The sequence below is a fragment of the Rhodnius prolixus genome, unplaced genomic scaffold, assembly GCF_049639745.1.
Source record: "Rhodnius prolixus isolate KJV_2025 unplaced genomic scaffold, Rpr scaffold_29, whole genome shotgun sequence".
NCBI classification, from domain to species: domain Eukaryota; kingdom Metazoa; phylum Arthropoda; class Insecta; order Hemiptera; family Reduviidae; genus Rhodnius; species Rhodnius prolixus.
This window is the reverse complement of record NW_027411628.1, coordinates 11,053-34,767: the sequence shown is the minus strand read 5'-3', so window position 1 is coordinate 34,767 and position 23,715 is coordinate 11,053.

The window sequence follows — 23,715 nt, the reverse complement described above, 5'->3', positions numbered from 1 at the left end:
ATTTTTTTTCAAATTAATGTCAGCCCTATCCTTTTTATCATACTCTTTTTGTCTAATGTTAACTTTTTTTCTTTTCATTTCATTGTATTCTCTTTGTATTTCAATTTTTTTTTTTTTTTGCTGTTTGTTCTGTCTTTTATTTTCTGTTTCCTGGCCATACCAACTTTATGGGCAACATTATATACTCTTTGTTGTTTCTTTATTTCTTCTTTATGAGCTAAATTATACTCATTCTGTTTCTTCTGTATTTCTTCCTTATGAGCTAAATTATACAGTTTCTGTTTTTCTTTTATTTCAACTTTTTGGCCTAAATTATATTGCCTCTGTTTTCGTATTATTCCCTCGCGATTTTTAACGTAGTACCGCTGTTGCTTAGTTGTGGCGAGCGTCACAATAGTGTTTTCGAGCTCAGCAGTGCTGTCAATTGTCTGTCTAATACCCGTTACTAAATTTTTAATTATTTGCTTTCTATTTCGGTATTTAGAAGGCATTTGAAAAATATTCGAAGAGGGCTAAATGAAATGTCCAAGGCGAGGACGAAATGTGGGAGAGCAGTTTAGTCTAATTATGTTGTATTGAAAGGAGGGGAAATAAAATGTGGTGGACGCCACAGCCACCCAAAATACCTTCGCCAAAGCCTTACAAAAAATAACAAGTATTTATTGATAATACAATACCAATTGGCTAGACAACATGCAATTGACAACTACACAGTTTATCCTTCCTGACGGAGGGAATGTTAATGCGAACAACTTTACAATTTTCTTGCCTGGCGACAAGGGAAATCTCTCCACATGGGAGTACAAATAGGTACGTACAATGTTTTTCACTTACAGAATTAAGGCCTTTACAATTGAGGGCAATTATATGCCAAGACAACATAAATGACAATAATGTCAGAAAGGGAGTTATTCTCCACTGATACTTGTATTAATATATTAACTCCAGGCAGACTACGCTGGTTAAACCAAAAACACATTGACAATTTGTAAAAAAAAAAAAAAACAAACTTGGCGCAATGACGCTATATAGACAAAGAATTACACTTGACAAGAACGACCCTTCTCACTTCCTTGTGAAGTCAAGGACAACTGCCTGAGCTTGGTCACGTACGCAGTCCCTTTCTCCTTCCAGACCTCCAATGCAGCCAACTCTCCACTGCATCAACCTAAATTTCCCACAAGGGGGACCGCACCTCCTTGCGAGGCTCCAACAGCATTATTGTAAATAATTATAATAATAAATGATTAATAATTTGTATAAAATATAAATACTTAACGTATTTTTTTTCTTATACTCTGAAAACAAAAACGAACACAAAATTAATTTTTAGGTTCGCAAAGAAAAGTAAATTTTGCTAGATACAATAAAAATTATAAAACCTCTATATAGAAGTAATATTGGGAATTATAATTTCATGTATGAACAAAAAAGTAACTTTTAGAACGGTAATTGTCTACACAACAAACAGTGATGGGGGAATAGCAATTTTTAGTATTACAAACTTAATAAGAGTTATGGGGTAAACTGATTTGTGACTTACAAAAATCATTAAAAACCCTAGAGGAAAATTACAATGTGAATGAATCTGCAATTCATAAAACGAGAATGAGGTACAATGATAGAGAATTGAGAAAAGACCAAGTTTATTGAGCTTGTCAGTAATGAAGTTAATAAAAGAATCTATTTCCAATTAGCAAAATAAGTTCTACATAGAATGTAACCTAATATTGATATAAGCGGCTATTCAAAGACTAGCTAAAAAGTTAGGAAAGTTAGCTGTTTAAAATAAATAATATGAACCCCCCGACTTCTTTTCTTAACGCAAATGTTTAGAAATTGTGGAAAAAAAGAGTTTATTCAGCGTTAAGTATGTTTACTGCAACCAAATAATACTTTTGAAGTATGCCGCGTGTCAGATCTTTCTCGATATTGCGTACATGTTGGTAAGTGTTCAAATAAACATTGTTAATCTACATGAGCGCATGAATTTTTCTAAAGAAGCGAGAAAACAAAACAGAAAAAGAGGGAAATCCTTTTAGTTAAGTAGTGTACCAGGAACCTTCCAGTTGAGAGATTTTATTTGCTAAGCAACAGTTGGGGTTACCTAATAGAAATGTAATGTACCTGCTTCTTGCGATTTTCGTGAAGTAAAAAAAGGAAAATTGAGGCAAGCCTACCTAGCCTCCTCTTCATATTCATTTTTTAATCAATTTTTTTAAAGACTATTTCCAATAAAAGCTGAATATTTAATGTACGTAACAGGGCACGAAGAAAATCGATAGAGCCATTTTCTAGAAGGTGCCTAAAAATTAACAACATTTAATTAAGTTGGTACTTTTGGAGGAGATAAATAGATAAATAAATAAAATATACAATAAATACAAACAATAAAAAGATTTCAATGCGAATTTACGTTATAAACTTCATTGCAAGTTGGATGCAAGTTGATTATCAACTAATATGATTTTGTGTCAAAAATTCAAAACGATCGGAAAACTTTCCTCACCACTAGCAGGCAAACATATTGTTGCAAGTTGGTCAAAAAAAAAAATCCAAAAAAGATAAATAAATAAAAAGTTAATTAGAAGATGTGCATCACAAATCATCAACAAGCAGATAATTACTTTCTTTTGATCTAGCTACGAAAGCAATCTAAGAAATATTACTTGATCTAGGCAATATAATAACTTATCGAAACAAGAAGTTGTTTGAATCTTAAAATCAATCAGAACTATACTCACTTTATGACGAGGCATCAGCAAATAAGGAATAATCAATCTTAATAAAAACCTCTTAAGTTGGCTAATTTTAAAATTATTAATATTTAACTAAATAATTTCAAAACATATACTTACAAAATTAGCAATGATGTGTGAATATCTGAGTAAACTATATCTTCAACAAAGTTTTCTAATAAGTAATAAATTACAAAAATTGCTAGCACTTATTTCAACAATTGTTAAAAGACGTTTGAACTAGATTAGGTTATATCTTTACTTCAATTCTATGCAGTGTGTCCAAACAATAAAAGAGAGGGAAATCACTCTACTAATACCTTTCTTTTTATTAAAAACTATTTTTATTGCTTTCATATTCAAGTAAAAAATTAAAGTAGTAGAGTATATGTTATTAATAATTTAGTTATTAATTAGTTGTAAATATTGGTAAAAAAAAAAAATTTTGGAAGTACGTCGTTATGTGGAGTGCGGTAGCTGTTGGAGGTACGGAACGGTTTAGACACAAAAGGTTACGTTGCAAAAAAATTATAATACGTTGGATGTGCGTGCTTTTCAAACACGTCCATTTAAAATTAATGTTTAGAATAATTGAAAAGATATTCAGATAACCGTTAATAATAAAATTATTGTTGGTTTGTTTTAATTTTAAACTTAATTTTGTGTTTTTAATTGTTCATCCTACACTATTTTAGCCTCCTTTTTATTATATCCATTTTTTTTTTTCAGAAATACCCTTAACAATTTTCCTGGAAAAATATTCGAATAAAAGCTATGCAAAATTAGTTCAATAACCTAAAAACAATCGTAATAGCAGTTTTCGAAGGAATCCTTGCAAATTGAGAAATTAAAGCTTTATATCAGTTACAACTTTTGCGGGCTCGGGGGACCTCAAACAGATTTGTCTGTTGAAAGGTTAAATTGTAAAACTAAAAGGCAAATCTAAAAAAAGTAAAAGGCGAATATAATAACAACACCTACATTAATTTCGGTTGGAGCATCGATAAGTTGAACAATTAAATTAAATTTTTATTTTAACATGCATGTATATGTGACAACTTCAGAATAAAGGGCATGTTAAAGATAAATTAGAAGAATAATTTGATAGTGTTAAAATAAAGTACCTATTTAATAACGAAGATATAATATACATTTTATCATAATTATAACAAAAAAATATTATGAACGAACTGGCCAGCATAAGGGTCTGTGACATCTAATAAATTCTAAAAAATTTGAAGGAAATGTTAATGCAGCAAAATTTCTTAAATTATATCAACTAAGTATGAATGAAATGTTGGGTACTAGCTGATTTGTGCACCTTTTGGCGTATAATCAACCCTTATACTTAACATTTTAAACTGTAAGGTTTTGTTAAGGAGATTTTTGTACCTTTTGGATAGATTTTCTTTTTTGTCTATTTTGCAAAGTTACATATCTGCTTTACAGAATTTTTTAAAATTTGGAATAAGCAATTCTATCATTATTATTACCTAATAAGGTGTTAAGTCAAAACCGTAACTACCAACAGAGAGATCTTTGTAAAGAATGATTATAGTTGCGGTCCCTAAACCATCCTCAATAACAATTTTTTTGAGAAAGCGATTTGAATAAAATAGGAAGGTATTTGTATGTAAATGGTAAAATTAAACTGCAATTTCATAACTTCCTTTTAAGAGGTGTAAGAAAAATAAACTGCGAATACAGTACTTCTTCAAAGGCAAAGAGGCAAACATTTTGAATCGAACGACAATTCATTGATGTAAATCAGTTCACTGATTGATAATTTTAACGATTGCAGTACTTCCTCTTAGTAGTTGTAAGAACATGATGGCACTTCACAGCCACGTAGAGGAGCTTTAATCACTTTTTCGTGCTAACTTTTATCAAAATCGGACTAAGCGTTATAGAAATATTGGTAATAACAGTTTTAGAAAGGGCCTTACTTGGGTGGGTCAAACTCCCCTCCTTATGAGTCATAGCATCGAGGCTTTTAAAGTGCAAATCTGTAAAAAATTTCGATTCGAATGACACTTCATTCAAGAAAATCTGTTCACTCGTCGATAATTTCAAACGATTGCTATACTTCCCCTTAACAAGTGTAAGAGCAGATCGTCGCCTTATTGTTTATGTAAAGGAGCCCAAACCCTATCATCCTACCAAATTTTATCAAAATCGTGCCAAGATTAACAGAGTAATTAGTAATAAAAATTTTGGAGGACGCCTTACTCCTCTCCCATTCGACGTACAGGGTCGAGACCCCCAAAAGGCACATCTACATAAAATTCCGAATCGAATGACACCTTCTTCATGAAAATCGGTTCACGCGTATAGGCGCTACGTTGTTTACAAAAAAGGTAACAACAATAACAAGACCAATTTTTGAAAAAGCCGTTTTTGCTCATTTTCAGCAACTTTTTTCTTGAAACCTATTAGATCTGGGTGGTTGCAAAAAAATTACAGTTATAAAGGAGGGTTTGCCCTATATTTTAAAGAAAATTTGGGAATTTTATCTTTTTTAGAAAAAGAGAAAAAAATTGTCAAAGTTGGTTGCTTTTCAATGTTACGCTTTTTCGTGCAGTTTTTGACGATCAACCCTTATACAACTGTCCTGCCGGACAGTTTTAATATATTACAAGTTTAAAATGTTAAGTATAAGGGTTGATTAAACGCCAAAAGGTACACAAATCAGCAAGCACCCAACATTTCATTAATTCTTCATTAATATTTAAGTAATTTTACTGCATTAATATTCATTAATATTTTTTAGAATTTATTAGATGTCACAGACCCTTATGCTGGCCATTTTCGTCTACAAAATATTTGTTCAAGTAGCACTGTAGATTGACTGTAATATCTAGTTATTTATAATAATCAAACTATTAATTACAGGTTAAAAAGAAAAACGTTATAAAAAATATAAAAAAATTATGAGGCTAAAAAATTCAAAACTTTTTTTTATAAAAAAAAATGTAATATGTAATATAAAGTAAATAAGATATGTATATTTTTAGGACAGCTAATTATTCCAGTATTTTACTATAAGTAAAATTAAATTACAATAGAGAAATCAATAATTGTTGTTGAATAATCTACTTGTTATAACGTGTGTTATTTGTGCTCTCGAATATTTTGGTAAGGCGAATTCAAGACAGTAGCCTACTCTAACTTTGTCTTTTTCTACTTTAACATGCATGTACATATGTGTGATTTATCATAATTATAACAAAAAAATATTATAAATGAAGTGGCCAGCATAAGGGTCTGTGACATCTAATAAATTCTAAAAAATATTAATGAATATTAATGCAGTAAAATTACTTAAATATTAATGAAGAATTAATGAAATGTTGGGTGCTTGCTGATTTGTGTACCTTTTGGCGTTTAATCAACCCTTATACTTAACATTTTAAACTGTAAGTTTTTGTTAAAGAGATTTTTGTACCTTTTGGATAGATTTTCCTTTTTGTCTATTTTACAAAGTTACATCTGCTTTACAGATTTTTTTAAATTTAGAATAAGCAATTCTATCATTATCTCTTTAACAAAAACTTACAGTTTAAAATGTTAAGTATAAGGGTTGATTAAACGCCAAAAGTTACACAAATCAGCAAGCACCCAACATTTCATTAATTCTTCATTAATATTTAAGTAATTTTACTGCATTAATATTCATTAATATTTTTTAGAATTTATTAGATGTCATAGACCCTTATGCTGGCCATTTTCGTCTACAAAATATTTGTTCAAGTAGCACTGTAGATTGACTGTAATATCTAGTTATTTATAATAATCAAACTATTAATTACAGGTTAAAAAGAAAAACGTTATAAAAAATAAAAAAAAATTATGAGGCTAAAAAATTCAAAACTCTTTTTTATAAAAAAAAATGTAATATGTAATATAAAGTAAATAAGATATGTATATTTTTAGGACAGCTAATTATTCCAGTATTTTACTATAAGTAAAATTAAATTACAATAGAGAAATCAATAATTGTTGTTGAATAATCTACTTGTTATAACTGTGTGTTATTTGTGCTCTTGAATATTTTGGTAAGACGAATTCAAGACAGTAGCCTACTCTAACTTTGTCTTTTTCTACTTTAACATGCATGTACATATGTGTGATTTATCATAATTATAACAAAAAAATATTATAAATGAAGTGGCCAGCATAAGGGTCTGTGACATCTAATAAATTCTAAAAAATATTAATGAATATTAATGCAGTAAAATTACTTAAATATTAATGAAGAATTAATGAAATGTTGGGTGCTTGCTGATTTGTGTACCTTTTGGCGTTTAATCAACCCTTATACTTAACATTTTAAACTGTAAGTTTTTGTTAAAGAGATTTTTGCACCTTTTGGATAGATTTTCCTTTTTGTCTATTTTACAAAGTTACATATCTGCTTTACAGATTTTTTTAAATTTGGAATAAGCAATTCTATCATTATAACCTGATAAGATGGTAAGTCGGAACCGTAACTACCACTAGAGAGATCTTTTTAAAGAATGATTATCGTTAAGGTCCCTCAAACCATCCTCAGTAACAACTTTTTTTGAAAAAGCGTTTTGAATAACATAGGAAGGTATTTGTGCGTGAATAACAAAATTAAACTGCGATTTCATTACTTCCTTTTAAGAGGAGTAAAAAAAATAAACTGCGATTGCAGAACTTCTAGGCAAAGAGGCAAAGATTTTTTAATCGAACGACAATTCATTGATTTAAATCGGTTCACTCATTGATAATTTAAACGATTGCAGTACTTCCTCTTAGTAGGTGCAAGAGCATCAGCAATGTAGAGGAGCTTTAACCACTTATTCGAGCTGAATTTTATCAAAATCGGACTAAGCGTTATAGAAATATTGGTAATAATAGTTTTAGAAAGGGCCTTATTTGGGTGGGGCAAACTCCCCTCCTTATGAGGCACGGCGTCGAGACTTTTAAAGTGCAAATCTGTACAAAATTTCGATTCGAATGACATTTCATTCATGAAAATCGGTTCACGTGTCGATAATTTGAAACGATTCCTATACTTCCCCTTAACAAGTGTAAGAGCTGATCGCCGCTTTAATGTTACGTAGGGGAGCCCTAACCCTATCATCCTACCAAATTTTATCAAAATCGGGCCAAGATTTACAGAGTAATTAGTAATAATTTTGAAGGGGGCCTTACATAAAGGGGGCTAACTCCTCTCCCATTCGATGTACAGGGTCGAGACCCCCAAAAGGCACATCTACATAAAATTCCGAATCGAATGACACCTCATTCATGAAAATCGGTTCGCGCGTTTAGGCTGTACGTTGTTTACAAAAAAGGTAACAACAACAACAACAACAACAACAACAACAAGAAGAACAAGAACAAGAACATTTTTTGAAAAAGCCGTTTTTGCTCATTTTCGGCAACTTTTTTCTCGAAACCTATTAGATCTGGGTTGTTGCAAAAAAATTACAGCTATAAAGGAGGATTTGCCCCATATTTTAAAGAAAATTTGGGAATTTTATCTTTAGTAGAAAAAGAGAAAAAAATTGTCAAAGTTGGGTGTTTTTCAACGTTACGCTTTTTCGTGCACTTTTTGACGATCAACCCTTATACAACTGTCCTACCGGACAGTTTTAATAACCTGATAAGATGGTAAGTCGGAACCGTAACTACCACTAGAGAGATCTTTTTAAAGAATGATTATCGTTAAGGTCCCTCAAACCATCCTCAGTAACAACTTTTTTTGAAAAAGCGTTTTGAATAACATAGGAAGGTATTTGTGCGTGAATAACAAAATTAAACTGCGATTTCATTACTTCCTTTTAAGAGGAGTAAAAAAAATAAACTGCGATTGCAGAACTTCTAGGCAAAGAGGCAAAGATTTTTTAATGGAACGACAATTCATTGATTTAAATCGGTTCACTCATTGATAATTTAAACGATTGCAGTACTTCCTCTTAGTAGGTGCAAGAGCATCAGCAATGTAGAGGAGCTTTAACCACTTATTCGAGCTGAATTTTATCAAAATCGGACTAAGCCTATCATCCTACCAAATTTTATCAAAATCGGGCCAAGATTTACAGAGTAATTAGTAATAATAATTTTGAAGGGGGCCTTACATAAAGGGGGCTAACTCCTCTTCCATTCGATGTACAGGGTCGAGACCCCCAAAAGGCACATCTACATAAAATTCCGAATCGAATGACACCTCATTCATGAAAATCGGTTCGCGCGTTTAGGCTGTACGTTGTTTACAAAAAAGGTAACAACAACAACAACAACAACAAGAAGAAGAAGAACAAGAACATTTTTTGAAAAAGCCGTTTTTGCTCATTTTCAGCAACTTTTTTCTCGAAACCTATTAGATCTGGGTTGTTGCAAAAAAATTACAGCTATAAAGGAGGATTTGCCCCATATTTTAAAGAAAATTTGGGAATTTTATCTTTAGTAGAAAAAGAGAAAAAAATTGTCAAAGTTGAGTGTTTTTCAACGTTACGCTTTTTCGTGCACTTTTTGACGATCAACCCTTATACAACTGTCCTACCGGACAGTTTTAATATTACAAGAAAGTTTATATGGATTAAGTATGATGGCTAAATGTTCAGACTTAAGGTAAAGTAAATTATTAAATATAACAGGAAATAATATGAGCCATCCTATTGAGGCTACGATATGGTCAGGTTTGTATAGTTGGTAAAGTGAAATAATAAACGATATGCTAATTAGTTAAGGTTGTAACAAGTTGTGTTATAATAATTTCTTATTTTATTTTATTTTTTCAAAATATGGAAATTGAAGGAAGTTGAAAAATAGTCAAAAAGGGAGGGGGTGGATATAGACGCAATTAAAATTAAGGCTGGAATAGTGGGGGACGCCACCAGTCTTCAGAACACTTTTTGCAAATTAACCATAAATCTTTATTCACAATTAAAATGTCTCCGAGGAGATACAGACAAAATAATACACAACTAGTGAAATAATAATGGATCTGAATACCACAGTGTATGTGTCCTTTATAACACTTTGGTGCGGAATACGCACTACACTCAATGAATAAGTATTGGTACAAAACAATATACAACGGGAAAATTAATTAGACTAATTATTTGAACAAGACAATATATATCAGGGAAGACTTAATTGTAATAATTATTGTACAAGGCAATATACAACGGGGAAGTTAATTAGACTAATTAATTGTACAAGACAATATATATCAGGGAAGACTTAATTGTAATAATTATTGTACAAGGCAATATACAACGGGGAAGTTAATTAGACTAATTAATTGTACAAGACAATATATATCAGGGAAGACTTAATTGTAATAATTATTGTACAAGGCAATATACAACAGGGAAAACTTAGAACAATTGTTTGTACTAGGCGACATACAACAGGGAAAGTGATTAGAATAGTTATTTGTCCAAGACAATATACGTATATCAGGGAGGAATTAATTGTAATAATTATTGTACTTATGTGAGTCTCTATCCATAAAGTCCAAAAGTTTGAGCTCATTAAATAATAAACTAAGACACAGTTTTCTCATAACCTTGTGAACACAAACCACAGTTTTTAATAATAATACGCACACATGAAAAAGCTGATGCTAACATGGCCGACATTCCTTCTCAGAGACGCTTCACATCCTACCAGCACATCCCCCTCTCTCTTCGTGCTCACCCAATTGCGCCAACTGACGCGGGGCACACTCTGGGAAAAAACAAGTTTGGGAGGCCGCCACTATTGGGGAACCAAACAGAAGTAATTGAAAATGCAACTGCCTTCTGTATATTTAAGATCTCTCTCTCTCTCTCTCTTACTCTCATACACTGGAGACTGGAGTTTGCGCATGCGTAGTTGATAGAAGTTAGCAGTTTAAATATTATTTCTTATTTAACCAGCTGTTGTTATATATATTACTTATACTAAGAAATAAAATCGATATTAATCAATACATATACAACCGATATTGCAACTGCCTTCTGTATATTTAAGATCTATCACACACTGGAGACTGGAGTTTGCGCATGCGTAAATGATACAAGTTAGCAGTTTAAATTATATTTCTTATTTAAGATAGAAAATATAAAAGTTGAGAAGGGGTGGGGTGGGGTCTAGAGGGGCTTGCTATAGGAACCTGTCCAGAGAGGTAATCATTTGGAAAAAAAAGATGCAATTCTATTGGCTAGTTACAATGTGACGTAATTGTGGTGGAGGGGGGGAATGCTAGTAGTACCTGGTAGAACTAAGTGTTAGTTCGTGTTTAGTTTTTAGTGAGTGAAGGTCGCGTCATCAGCGAATGCAGCCCAGTTGGAAGGGGTTTCTTCATTATTTAAAGTGAGTCAGCCATTAATATTTAAGTTCAATATTGTGTGTATATAAATGTGTCTGTGTGTGTAACAGTGAGAGGGTAATTTAAATTAGTTATTAAAAGAAAAATCTTAGGAGAGGGGGCTAGTAGATTTTAAAAAAAAAAAAATAATTCCAAGGTAAATCATAAGAGTACATTAAAAACTACAGTGAGCGAGACTATCACTGTGGCCGAGTGGTGAAGATGACGTGGCTACCAGTACGAAGGTTGTAGGATCGAATCATGGTGAGAAATAAAAAAATTCACCCTCCTCTCAATCAATTGGCGAGGGGGTGAGAGGTATGTTTCAGGTCATCAGCTGGCATGAGGTCCGTCATCTTGAAGCTAACAGCTGGTCGGAGCACAGCTGTGGTGGTCAACAGCTGGTCAGAGCACAGCTGTGCACTACAGCTGGTATGAGGTCCGCCATCTTGTAGGAGGAGATTAACGAATAAGAGGAGGGGTGGGGGTAAAGGTAAGTGCCATGTAGTACGAGTAAGGCTGGATGATAAGCCTATTTAATCGGCTGAGCACTACACTGTCAGAAGAGCAAAAGCAAAGAATACTAGAGAAAAATATTAAGAGCGACCATCTACCTCACCTCGCACAGGCTACCTATTCATCAGTGGAAAAATTAGAATCAGTTCTCTGCAACCTTGAGATATGGACTCAGAGAGCGGCAAGATATAGAGAGTCGCCTGCTAAAGGTCTACTTGAACCCGCATTGGGTCATCGAACCAGGAAACCGCTACCAAAGTTGTCAGCTATTAGAGCAACCGGAACGCAGGAGGTACCGGAAAGAAGAACGTCCGCGTACCGAGGCCCCGTTTGTTGGAACTGTGGGCAGACAGGGCAATTGGCAAGAACATGCAGCAGTCCGAAGACCCAATTTTGTGGAAGGTGTGGGCTTCAAAAAGTCATCACACAAGGATGTACTCGCTGTGGGCCGAAACAGAATAAAGGGGTCGGCACCGACCACCGCGCCGGCTCCTCAGAACCCAACCACCCAAGATTAACCAGAGAAGATACAGAATGGTTGGAGTGGGTGGAGGTGGTCAAGAATATGTTTTGTTACGGGATATCGCATAACCCTTGAAGATCATAGGCCTTTTCTTCAAATGAGGTTGTTGGGTATCCCAGTTAGTGGATTACTAGACTCGGGGTCAACGAGAACGGTGATCAACGACAGGTTGTGGAAAAGACTGCCCCCTTAGGAATCAACCTTCAGCCAACGGATAACCAACAGATAACCCTAGCAAATGGAAGGACGTGCTCTGTAGAAGGCTTTGCAGTGGTGCCTTTCGAATTGAATGGGGCAGTAAAGATCTTGAATGTCTTAGTTGTACCATCTCTGAGTGTGGAATTGATACTTGGAGTTGACTTCTGGAGGGAAATGTCACTGGTGGTGGACATAGCTAAGGCTACCTATAAGTCTGGGGATCCGGCCCTAGCCTGTGTATCTGCAGATACTGGAGTCATCAGCCACGAGAGACTAACAAACAAGCAGAGAGAAGAACTGCGAGCAGTCACCAAGAAGTTCCGAGAAGCGTCACAACCGCATCTGGGCTGTACGGATCGGGTGGAACATATCATCGACACGGGAGATCAACCCCCACTGAAACAGCGATATTACCTATTGTCCCCCTTTATACTGGATAAAAATCGGCTACATTAGATTTTTAGGGAAATTCTATAATAATTTATTAAATATTTAATTAGCAAATGTACGCCAATTAATTCGAAAAGAATAGTCTAAAGCTCAAAGTTTTTAATATGTTAGTAGAAAACACATGTATTTGTCAGCTGTCCAAAATTAAACAATAGACCATATGAAATTATAAAAAAAACAATAGAAAATCTGGAAAATAACAGGAGAGACCAGGATCAACCGAGGAGTAGTTTTGAAGCAGGCTACGAGTGCACATCTGCTTTACGATCGGCGTTGCCGGAAATTCTGTTTCAATCTTCAGGTGAAGAAATAGGAAGTACGTGGAGGCAATTCTGGATTTTTACTTAGACAAAAGGAACTGGAAGAACTTGGCCCGAAGAGAGAAGCCATCCAGGGTTATTTGGTGAGAGAGTGATTTCACCCAGATACTGTTTGGACTATTTATAGATATTTTTTTGATTATTCAATTACTTTTTATTGTTATAGAAAAGCTATTTAGTACATTTGCTATTTAAACCTTCATTATTCTCCTTGACATATATATTTTGGTATGATATATACATATTTTGGTTTATTTAATTTTTCCTTTTTCTTGTCTATTACTTTATCTGTAGGTTCGCTGTTGCTACGGTAACGAAATAAACAGCGTGGCGCTCAACATATTTCATCTTTAATTTCTAATACCATTATTATATTTATTTATTTCATTCTAGTTCCCTTTTCGATCCACCCCGTCTCCACTGTAGCTGGCCGCGGACAGGGGCCTGTAAATAGGTAACAATTTTATCTGGCGCCCAACGTGGGGCCCGAGCAAGTTTGCGAGTTTATTAATGCTTATTTTTTTTGCATTTAATTGGTGGTTTATTAAAATATTTTTTTTTGTATTTATTCCTATTTCAGACTTGCATTATTTTTTTTATGTTGGTTTTGTTTCATAAAATTTATTAATCATGGATCCTTATAGGCTCTTAAAAGATGAATTAAGTTATGAATTGGCCATAAGGGGTATTTCTGGTGAGGAATAGTCCCCGATTTACGAAAGAGGTTTGTTAAGGCTTTGCAATCAAAGATACCACCAATTGAGAAATTATTTTCTGCTCTACCTGCTAAAGGAGAATTTACACTTTGTGTTAAGAAGTTCGAAGCGCTTAAAGATCATGCGGAAGTATTAGCAGAAGACGATACCAATGACATTAAGCGACTCCATACACGGCTTCTTCATGTAAAGTTTCGGCTGGATAGGATCACTGAGCTCGAGAGTGAGGAGGCAGTTGAGCAAGAAGCTATGAAGAAAGACGTAAGTAACCTTTTGGAGAATCTCACGGAACTTCAAGGAGAAGCAGAAGTACCAGGGAAGCAGATGACTCCCTTATTAAATCTAGGTACTACGTCAAAGCCTGTTGTTTTTACAGATGTAGGCGCGCAGTCCCAACCGGATCAGCAACAAGCTATGGGTCAGACCATGTCAATTAGAGACCTAAATTTGTACAAATGGGGCTTCAAGTACACTGCTGATGACCCGGATCAGTCTCTTTGCTCTTTTCTAGCTGAAGTAGAAGATAGAAGAACAGCCAAGGGGATCGCCAAAGAGGAACTATTTCGTTCTGCAGGCGAACTATTGGGAGGTACTGCCCTTGTGTGGTACAGGTCAAAGCGGGATGCCATCGATACATGGGATGAATTTGTAGCAAGGCTGAGGAAAACATTCTCAGACCCAGATTATGACCACCAATTGATGGAAAAAATACGTAACCGCACCCAAGGACATCAGGAGAGCATCGCTATCTATATTGCGAAGATGCAGGCGCTGTTCGCTCGTCTTTCCAAGCCTCTAAGTGACGTAGAAAAATTTGGGATTATTAAGCGCAATGTGAAAGGAGAGTATCGCGCGCTGCTTCCTCTGACGTTACCCACTAATATTGAGGAACTGGGAATGGTCTTGACAAATTTTGAGATTGGGGCTACTATGGCATCACGATACGAAGAACCACCTGTAAAGGGATCCCTAGAGCCTGATCTTGCTTATAAAAGACCACCTGGAAAACCTGTTAAGGTGAATCCAATAGTCACTTCCACTACCCCTTCCACACCACCAGCGGAGCAGAAGAGGTTAGGAACTAACTTGAGGTGCTGGAATTGCCATCAAATCGGCCATACGCTTAAGGTTTGCCCGAAAAGAAATAGTAGCGTCGCTCCCTCACAGGATACTACTAACTCAAATGCTAGCTGCCCTCACTGTCAACAACAGGGAAACTCCAAAGGCGACCGAGCATGAGAGGACAGAGCTCGAGTCATTCGCCTAAGATGTCCCCATCAGATCCCGAGTGGCGCGAATGGATTGCGGTAGTTTCTGCCTTTATGCAGAGAATGACTGTGCGACCACTCCACCAGATGGCTGAGAAGCAAGACGGAAGACCACATTTACGAATTTCTATTTTTGGGCTATGGTTTACGGCATTATTGGACTCTGGAGCCACTCGTTCTCTTATTGGAGGGGTCGGATGGAGAAGGCTGAAGAAATTAGAATTGCCGGTAAAAAAAGTAGAGCCACTGAGAGTCATTACCGCGAATGGGAACCGCTGCGAAGTGCTTGGTTCTGTTGAGATGCCTGTGGAGTTGACTGGGAAAGTTAAAATAATGGAATTCTTAATAGTCTTATTCTTAATAATGGAATCCTTGGTGAATACCATAATTTTAGGGGTAGACTTCTGGGAAGCAATGGGCATTGTCCCAGATTTGAAGAACAAGCAGTGGACATTCAGTGAAGTTGATGAAGAAGAGGTCCATGTAACTGCAGCGTTGGTAGAAAGGGCGGAACTGACCACACGACAAGAGAAAGAACTCCAGAAATTTCTGCAATTTTGGCAATCAATCACCAATACATCGGAGGGTACAGATATCGTGCAGCACTCGATCGACATGGGTAACAACAAGGCTATTATGCAGAAATATTACCCTGTATCGCCTGCAATTCAGGCTATAATAAATAAGGAGTTAGACAAAATGTTAAAGGCTGGAATCGCAGAGCGGCCATCAAGCCCTTGGTCCTCGCCGGTAGTGCTAGTAAAGAAACCAATTGGAGAACACAGGTTTTGCGTGGACTTTCGGAAGCTAAACGCTGTTACGAAGAGAGACGCGTATCCGTTGCCGTACATTTCACACATACTGGACAAGTTGAGGGGCAAGGTATTTATCTTCCTTAGACCTGAAGTCAGCTTACTGGCAAGTGAAGGTGAAAGAAGAAGACAGAGAGAAAACAGCTTTCACTGTTCCGGGTAGAGGTCTGTTCCAATTTATACGTATGCCTTTTGGGCTCAATAACGCCGCAGCTACTTGGCAGCGGTTAATCGATACAGTCCTACGACCAGAGTTGGAACCGAAAGTGTTTGTGTACCTTGATGACATTGTGGTGGCAACCGAAGAGTATGGAGAACATCTAGAGATATTGGAGCTGGTGCTGAAGAGACTTCAAGAGGCAGGCTTAATTGTCAACTGGGAAAAAGCACAAATCTGCAGAGCCGAACTCAAGTATTTGGGCTATATTGTAGACCGAAACGGTTTACATGTAGACCCAGAAAAGGTCACGGCTATTTTGAACTTCCCTCAGCCGCGCACAGTCAAACAAGTGAGACGATTTATAGGACTGGCAAGTTGGTATAGGCAATTTGTTCCGCGTTTTGCGACAATTAGTTCACCGTTGACAGAATTAACGAAGAAAAACAAGAAATGGAACTGGGGAGAAGACCAAGCCAGTGCGTTCATGGAACTTAAGAATATTTTAGTTTCCGCACTCGTGCTGACTTGCCTCGACTTCAGTCAGCCATTTGTACTTCAAACGGATGCTTCTTCTTCAGGAGTGGGAGCCATCCTTTCTCAGGTTTTTGAAGATGGTGAAAAACCAATCGCCTACGCTTGTCGAAGCCTAACAAGAAATGAAAAGAACTTTTCCGTAACCGAGCAAGAATGTTTGGCAGTGCTTTGGGCGATCGAGAAGTTCCGACCTTATCTCGAGGGGGCCGAGTTTAAAGTAATAACGGACCACCATTCTTTGATCTGGCTGCTTAACCTGAAGGATCCACAGGGAAGATTAGTACGCTGGGCATTGAAACTTCAACAGTACTCATTTACCGTTCAACACAGACCTGGAAAACAGCATGTAGCGGCCGACGCGTTATCCAGGGTAAATGAAGAAGTGGTAGAAGCAATAAACTTGACATTTGATGATGTGGAGGGCTGGTACGCGTCAATGCTTCAGAAGGTACAAAAGGAACCAGCTAAATACCCAAATTGAAGAGTGGAAAGAGAAAGAAAATTGTTCAAGCGGGTAGCTGAAGGGCGTAACCAGCTGTTAAGTGATCAGTTTTGCTCGTGGAAATTAGTGGTTCCTAAGAGACAACGGCGGGAGGTACTACAGGAGTATCACGATAGTCCAATGTCCGGACACCTTGGAAGTTGGAAGACCCTTCAACGCGCAAAGGAACAGTATTACTGGCCGGCAATTGCTGCAGATGTAGCGCGATATGTTGCGAGGTGCAGTATTTGCCACCAGAATAAACCTTTACAACGGCAACCTGCCGGATTGATGGGGAAATCGAAAGTAGTCAGTGAGCCCTGGCAAATTATCTCAACAGACTTGATGGGACCCTTACCATTATCCTCCAAACAAAACAGATACCTGTTAGTGGTAGTAGATTATTTCATTTTGTACAGCCTACTAAAACCATTAAGACAGGCAAATACTAAAACAATCACCAGACTTATAGAGGAAAATGTTATCTTGAGGTTTGGAGCTCCTCAGAGGGTGATCTGCGATAATGGTGCGCAGTTTATCAGCTCCGAGTTCAAGAAATTGATGGAAAATTATGGAGCGAAGATATGGTTAACTGCAGCGTACCACCCACAGGCCAACCCTACCGAAAGAGCAAACCGAGTCATTAAGACGATGATGGCATCATACGTGAAAGATAACCACCGAACCTGGGATCGAGAGCTTCCTAAGCTTAGCTTTGCTTTGCAGACCGCGGTGCAGGAGGCCACTGGTTTTACGCCAGCCTATCTCAACTTCGGTCGTAAGATAAAGAGGTCGGGTACTGAATATGCACAGCTGGACTCCAATGACATTACTCCGGAAGTAAGCAGGGAGGAGCGAATGGAACAACTAGCCAAGATGCCTCTTCTCTTCGAAGAAGTGAAGGATCGTTTGGCAAGAGCTTATGAGAAGGCAGCGAGGAATTACAACCTAAGAAGTCGTCCCTCTAGATTCCACGCCAGAGATATCGTATGGAAAAAGAGCCACGCGCAATCAGATGCAAGTAAATACCTCGCAGGTAAACTGGCACCAAAGTTCCAGCAGTGTAGGATAAAAAGAATGGTATCGAATGTTATTGCAGAACTGGAAGATTTAGAGAGCAGATCTTTAGGTTGCTGGCACGTAGATCAACTTAAACCTCATCCATCTCCGTAATCACATACCGTCTAACATCAGATCCCCGAAGTTTCACTCCGGTAGCAAGGGGGGAAAATGTTACCGATAAAAATCGGCTACATTAGATTTTTAGGGAAATTCTATAATAAATTATTAAATATTTAATTAGCAAATGTACGCTAATTAATTCGAAAAGAATAGTCTAAAGCTCAAGGTTTTTAATATGTTAGTAGAAAACACATGCATTTGTCAGCTGTCCAAAATTAAACAATAGACCATATGAAATAATAAAAAAAACAATAGAAAATCTGGAAAATAACAGGAGAGACCAGGATCAACCGAGGAGTAGTTTTGAAGCAGGCTACGAGTGCACATCTGCTTTACGATCGGCGTTGCCGGAAATTCTGTTTCAATCTTCAGGTGAAGAAATAGGAAGTACGTGGAGGCAATTCTGGATTTTTACTTAGACAAAACGAACTGGAAGAACTGGGCCCGAAGAGAGAAACCATCCAGGGTTATTTGGTGAGAGAGTGATTTCACCCAGATACTGTTTGGACTATTTATAGATATTTTTTTGATTATTCAATTACTTTTTATTGTTATAGAAAAGCTATTTAGTACATTTGCTATTTAATACCTTCATTATTCTCATTGACATATATATTTTGGTATGATATATACATATTTTGGTTTATTTAATTTTTCCTTTTTCTTTTCTATTACTTTATCCGTAGGTTCGCTGTTGCTACGGTAACGAAATAAACAGCGTGGCGCTCAACATATTTCATCTTTAATTTCTAATACCATTATTATATTTATTTATTTCATTCTAGTTCCCTTTTCGATCCACCCCGTCTCCACTGTAGCTGGCCGCGGACAGGGGCCTGTAAATAGGTAACAATACAAGAGGCCATAAATAAGGAACTTGATGCGATGCTGGAGGATGGGATAGTGCAGGGGTCGGCAACCCGCGGCTCGCGAGCCGCATGCGGCTCTTTTATCCAAATTTTGTGGCTCTTCAGCCTGCCCAAAATATATTGTATATTTCAATTTTATTGAAAGAAATGAAAATTTCATTTATTAAAGTAAAGATATTTTTTCAAAAAGAATTTTAAATGTGATAGGTTTGAAATTGAATAGAATTATATTAAAATACAGAACGTAATTATATAGGCCGCCATTTTCATTCAAATACAGGTTTAGCTATTATTTATTCGTTTATTTACTTTGTAATAAGTGAAAATAAGTATATAAAATTGTCAAAGTTGGGTGTTTTTCAACGTTACGCTTTTTCGTGCAGTTTTTGACGATCCTTTATACAACTGGTCCTACCGGACAGTTTTAAAACATTTAAATGTTATTGAATGTCATAAAATAATAATTTGTGAATACAATTGATCTAGAGAGGTTTTTTACACTATCATCCTTGCGGCTCTTGGTAAGATTTATTAAAATTATTTAAGGAGAAATGGCTCTCTACTTAAAATAGGTTGCCGACCCCTGGGATAGTGGAAACATCAAGTAGTGGGTGGTCATCACCATTGGTCATGGTAAAGAAGAAGGATGGGAAATATCGCTTTTGTGTTGATTATCGGGTAGTGAACAAAGTCACCAAACGAGACGCATACCCTTTACCGTATGTGTCGGCCATATTGGATCGTTTACGAAACGGTAGGTATCTCTCCTCCTTGGACATCAAGAGCGCATATTGGCAGACCCCTGTGAAGAAGAACAGCAGAGAGCGCACGTCCTTCACCGTACCGCATAGAGGGTTGTTTCAATTTCGCCGTATGCCGTTTGGTCTACATAATAACCCTTCCACATGGCAAAGGCTTATAGATAATATATTTGGACCCACGCTAGAACCATACGTCTCCGCATACTTGGATGACATCATTATCGTCACACCTACTTTTCAGAAGCATCGAGAAGTATTAGAAGATGTTCTCGAGCGTTTAAGAGCAGCTGGCCTGACATTATCATGGGAAAAGTGTCAGTTTTGTAGGAGCGAACTTCGCTACCTAGGATATATTGCAAACGAGGATGGCCTCGGGGTTGACCCAGAGAAGGTGTCCGCTATTTTGAACTTCCCTAGACCTACAACCGCAAAACAGATAAGGCGGTTTATAGGGTTAGCAAGTTGGTACAGAAGATTCGTGCCCAACTTTTCAACTTTAGTCTCTCCGTTGACGGATTTGCTAAAGAAAAACAAGAAGTTTGTGTGGGAAGACCGGCAGGAAAGAGCACTACAGGAGCTACAAAATCGACTGGTCTCAGCGCCGATACTCACCTGCCCCGACTTCAAACGCCCATTTGTCCTTCTGACTGACGCATCGACTACAGGTCTGGGAGCTATTCTCAGTCAGAATTTTGAAGACGGTGAGAAAGCCATTGCTTTCAACACTGACACTGACAAATGCGGAGAAGTTTTCGGCAACGGAACTAGAATGTTTAGGCGTACTGTGGGCAATTAAAAAATTTAGGCCGTACCTAGAGGGCATGAAGTTTACGGTTATCACAGATCACAGTTCTCTAAGGTGGTTAATGGCGCTGAATGATCCCAGTGGCAGGTTAGGAAGGTGGGCTTTGCAGTTACAGGAATACGAGTTTGAAATCGTACATCGTGCCGGGAAGTTGAATAAGACGGCTGACGCACTCTCTAGAGTGAACGAGGGGTTACTCAGCGCTATTACAGACTCTTCTAGGCATGATGCCTGGTATGAAAAGATGAAAGTCGAAGTAGAAGCATGCCCCGAAAAGTACCCCTTATAAAATCTAGACAGTGGAGTTCTTCGGAAATATGTTAAGGATGCCAAGGATTTCTTAGAATCAGAAGATCCCTGGAAGTTGGTCATCCCAAAATATCAGCGGATGGAGGTATTGAAGGAATGCCACGATAATCCGCCGGCAGGGCACCTAGGGATTTTCAAGACTAAGGGGAGGGTATCGCAGAGATACTATTGGCCAGGCATGACGAGCGATGTGGCACGGTACGTTAGGCATTGTTCTACCTGCATGGCGAATAAGCCAGAGCAGCTGAAACCTGCTGGGTATTATGGGGTACAACGCAAAGTTTCGCAGCCATGGGAAGTCGTCACCATTATGTGTCCACTGCCCAGGAGTTCTCAGCAACACAGATATATTCTAGTGATCTGCGACCATTTTACGAAATATGTACTACTTCACCCATTGAGGCAGGCCACCTCAAAGGCTATAGCTAAATTTGTGGAAGACCAAGTTTTTCTAGTGTCCGGAGCACCAAAGGTCGCTATAACCGATAATGGCTCCCAGTTCCAGAGTAAGGAATTTACAACCTTATTAGAGAACTACGGGGTAAAGGCAGTTCGGATATCATACTACCATCCGCAGAGCAACCCCACCGAGAGAGTAAACCCGTCGTTAAGACAGCCATCAGGGCATACATCAACGATAACCAGAAACATTGGGATAAAATGCTGCAGAAAATAGCATTCGCTCTAAGGACTGCGAAACATGAGAGTACGGGGTACACACCCGTGTATTTGAATGTTGGGAGAGAGCTACAGGTATGCAAAGACAACGCCCAGCAGGACGTTACCAGCCCAGATGAAATGGACGTCGCGGCAAGAGTGGCATTCGCCCAAAAATTTAACAAGGTAAAATATTTGTGGAGTGAGGTGGTGAAGAATCTGACCAACGCCTATGAGAAGGCCAAGCGAACCTACAACCTGAAAAGAAGATACGTGAGTTATGCACCGGGACAGGTTGTATGGAACAGGGAGTTTGTCTTGTCTGACGCCTCTAAGGACTTTTCAAGTAAGTTAGCGCCGAAATACAAGAAGTGTACAAGAACCAACACCGCTTACGAATTAGGAGATGAAAATGGGCGGAATTCGGGAATCTGGCACCCAAAAGATATGAAGCCGCAACCAGAATCTTGATAACTTGTAAGACACAGCACCCAGCAACCTGCTCAGTCCTTCAGCCCCTGAACATACCCTTCAAATTGTCTTTTTTCCCTTTTTTTTATCTTTATCTTATTTTATTTAAATCGTATTTATTGTATTCCTTTATCATTATATTCCTTTATTTGTTTAATACTATATATTAATTTATTTTTGCCGGTCTCTTCTTTCTTCAGGAAGGAGAGGGAATGTTACGATGTAACAGCTTCTCAAAACGAAAACTATAATATTAATATGACAGTATGACTATAATTATTTCTAATTTTTTTTTCAATCTATGTAGTTAGGGTTAGGGAAAATTTAGGATTAACAAAATGAGTCCAGGAAATTTATTCAAGAGAAATGAAAAATGTATGGCTGATAAATTATATTGAGAAGAGCACAGGGTTGTGTGAAGAGGGCAGCGGAAAAAAACAAGCGACGCGAGCAACAGATGTGAGAGAGGGACCGATGCGATTCCGCGAGAGGATAGAAAAAAAAGTGGTATACCTTTTCTTAATCAAATTAGAAAAGAATTGAAATAAAAGGAATTCTTCAGTCGGATTGTGCTCTTCCCTCTGTAATCTCGATAGGGAAAATTGCCGAGCGAAGGACCTTTATTTCTCGAAGGGCAGCAGCAGACTAGAAGTTGAGATCTAACAAGAAGAAGACTTTGAGGAAGGACAACTACGACCAGGCGTGGTAACATACTCAGTAAGTGTGGAACTTTATTTTAAATTGGGACTATTTTCTTGTGGTGCTAAATATAACTTTGTTGTGTTAACTTTATCAGCTCAAGCTCCTCATGTTATGTATTTTCTTCTCTAATTAGCATTAGTTGGTAGATTTGTTTTTTTATGTTTCTCTGTAAGGGAACCTTCTCCTATTTTTGTTGGTTCAATTATAACAACCTTAATTCTGAAGTTTTCTATTTATTCCATGATATTTTTTGTGTAACCACATTTTAAGTATAGGTGACATCAATTAAAAATTCATTATTGCTGTATTAGTGTAGCTGTCTATTTAGAGTAACGGCCTATAGGGTCGTACAACGCAGGTTCGCTAACTGAGGAGCTGTTACTAGGTAACTATTTTTTTTTTAATTTTAATTTTATTTATTTATTTTTCCCTCATTATAAAGGTATTTTTTTTTTTGGCGCATCAACAGCTGAGGTCATTAGCGCCCGGAGCTTTTTCCAGTGCACTGTCGGCCTCCGGACAGTGTTCTCTCGTTACAGACAACACTGTCCATCACCGGTCAGTGAGCTGTAAGAAGCTCCTAGGAAGAGAAAATCTAAGGGTCAGCTGCTGGATTCGAACCCGGGACCTCCGCGTGGGAGTCCAGTATGCTAACCTCATAGCTAATCCCTTCCCTTTATAAAGGTATTATTTTAATTCAAGTTACTCTTGTTGCTATTAGATTATTATTATTCATTATATTTCCCCTTCCTTGTCTTAACTTTTCTCCTTACCCACCCCGTCTCCACTGAGCCTGCCTTCTCCAGAGGTATTTGTTGCCCCTCGAGAGCTGAGGGTGGCGTAACAATCTGTGAGAGTCGACTCCAGTGGTTTGGCCATGTTAAAAGAATGGCTCCAGAAAGGTTGCCCCAACA